Source organism: Coenobita brevimanus, chromosome 25 (assembly GCF_032717465.1).
Source record: "Coenobita brevimanus isolate Jiangsu-jjx chromosome 25, ASM3271746v2, whole genome shotgun sequence".
NCBI classification, from domain to species: domain Eukaryota; kingdom Metazoa; phylum Arthropoda; class Malacostraca; order Decapoda; family Coenobitidae; genus Coenobita; species Coenobita brevimanus.
In genome coordinates, this window is record NC_136978.1 from 955,001 (window position 1) to 957,983 (window position 2,983).

Sequence of the window (2,983 nt, forward strand, 5' to 3'; positions counted from 1 at the left end):
ACGTCCTCCCTCATGCACTCCTTCATTTGAACCTTCCACTTCGTTCTCGTCTTCTTCTTCTCCTCACTCTCCCATCCACTTGATGAAACTATCTAGTTCTCGGCTTCCCACCAACTTTAACTCTCTCATGGTCGGGAAAACTCTGGCATTCTACTCCACCTAACGCCTAAACATTTAATCAGCTGAGTGAGTGTTATGACTATCTCCAATATCCCTTTCATGATGAGGATAACTCTACAAGGGCCAGACTATATCATGCAACTGAGGGAGAGTTACAGGAACCTCTGAATATTACCTCCAATCCATCTTCGTTCTCAGTCACCTTCTCCTCCTTCCTCCACCAAAACTACATCGCCCAAGCCCGCCAAAAACTCTCGCAAATACGTATATAAAAATTTCGGTGCAACTTATTCATATCAAAATCGGATTGCAAACTTCCCCACTAAGAGGATCAGCATCTCACGTGAATTCGTCTCTCTCAGGCAACTCGACGTCTTGATTAAAAAAGTTGCAGGTGGGTGTGCGTCCGAGGGTATCATCAATTTTAAAAAGTTACCCCTCGCAAAGCAGTAAAGGTAGAAGTCTGGGGTAATAGAAAACGGCATAGAAAGTTATATACAAATAATTAGATACATCGTTAAATAAAATATACAGATATACTTTATAACAAAAATAAATATGTTAAAGAAGAAAATGGTTAAATAAAGCATACATCAAAAGTTAGCGCAACAAAGTAAATACGAATAGATAGATAGATAGATAGATAGATAGATAGATAGAGAGAGAGAGAGAGAGAGAGACTTACAACGGGGGAGGGGGGCTGGCTGACCTAGTTTACACGCTGCATGGGAGTGGGGTGCAACTTTTTGTCACTCTGTACTGCACACACACACACACACACACACACACACACACACACACACACCCACCCACCCACCCACACACACACACACACACACACACACACACACACACACACACACACACACAGAGTAGCCCTTTCTCTACTTTCATACATATATTTACACACATTATCCCTCCCTCGCTTCCCCCGCGTGGGTGAGAGAGAGAGAGAGAGAGAGAGAGAGAGAGAGAGAGAGAGAGAGAGAGAGAGAGAGAGAGAGAGAAACTGGCTCCACGTGGAAAAAATATAAACTTAATATGTACCTATTAAATCCAGCCTGGCCAGCGATTTTTGAAAAACGAGGTATGGAATATTGAAGTTTTTGGGCCATTCAGGTTTATTGATGGACTCGGTCAATTGTTCACTCAGCAGAATTGTCAGTCAGTCGGCTAGTAGTGGTAGTGGTGGTGGAAGTAGCGGTGGTGGTAGTGGTTGTAGCGGTGGTGGTGTAGGAGGTAGGAGTTGTAGTATTGTGTGGTGGTGGTGGTGGTGGTAGTGGTACTGGGTGTGAAGGCAGTGGTGTAGGAGGTAATAGTAGTTTGGATTTAGTGGTGTAGGAGGTAGTAGTAGTGTGGAAGTAGTGGTGTAGGTGGTAGTAGTAATAGCAACAGCACTAACGGCAGCACTGCAAGTCACTAATAGCCATGTTTCAATCAGTAATTCAATCCTCAGTTCAATCACTTGCTCATTCTGTCCGCCAAAAGTGTCAGTCATGGATCAGCCATTACCATCAGCAAGAATATCAACCGCCATTATCAGCTCCACCCTCCACCAGCCAATGTCAGCCGTGCGTTAACTATCAGCAGCAGCAGACTCAGCCTCCCCCAGGCATACCATCCACCGTCAGCCTCAGCCATGCGTCAGCCATACGTGTTAGCCAGGAGAAGCGTCAGCCGTGTCAGCCATACATGTCGACCAGGAGAAGCGTCAGCCGTGTCAGCCATATGTGTCAGTCAGGAGAAGCGTCAGCCAAGTGTTAGCCAGGGTAGGTTATCGCCCACCGGGGAAATTAAGTTATACTCCAAGTCAGCCCAAGATTACCCCTAACTTGTCTTGTTCCCCCACCCAGCACGACCTGCCATAAATCTGGTCTACCCAGCACGATCTAATTGCACCCTTTCCGACCCTTTCTGACCGGGAGAGACCAAAACCAACCTCTTAACTCGATACAGTCTGACATAAATCCTCACAACTTCAACCCAGCTTCACCTAACCCAGCCCATCCGGACCACAACTGACTCAGGCTAATATTACACACGGAAGTAGGACCTATTCAAACTCAGTCCAAGCCGATCTAACCCAGCCAAATTTGACTCAGTAAAACCTCCCTGACCCAACCCAGACTAATTTTATCTAACCCAATCCAGCTTAATCTAACATAACCCAAGACAATCTGACCTAACTGAACCCAGACATATCCAACATACCTAACAGAATCCACCCTAATCTGATTTAACCTAACTTAACCAAATCTGACCTAATTCAGCCCAACATGACCTAATCTCTCCTCAACATCTCTGACCTGAAATTACCTCTCCTGACCCAGCCTCCCCACCCTCCCCCCCGCCCACAGCGCTCGAAGTCAGGTGTTCAGCTCAGCCCACAGCTTTAAAGCCAAGCCGGGTGAAAAAATGACAGGGTTTAAAGGCTTGTATTCCTTCCTGTTGAGTGCATGTTGAGAGAAGCTGGGGGACTGGAGCTTGTAATATTAGTCTCCTATATTGTAAAGTTACTGATAATGTTGCGGTCTGTTTCATCTCTTCAATTCGAGGACGTATTTTAAATTTTTATTTCCTTATCACCAGACAAAGCATTTGGTCACAGAATATTCCAGCAGAGGTGGTTAAGTTAAACTATCATTGACCTGTTTTATCGCTAGCATGCTCTCTTAAATTGAATAAAAATTGATTGGTAGCACGAAAAATAGAATAAAAATGATGTCTTTGGATTGAACGGATGGATTTCCTCAGTACAATGGTTCAATTTAAAGTCTCTCATTCCTTCCTGTCACGTCTTAAGCTGGGGTAGAGAAGACAGAGAGAGGAGGAGATGCAATACTAGACTTCCATATTGCAAAGC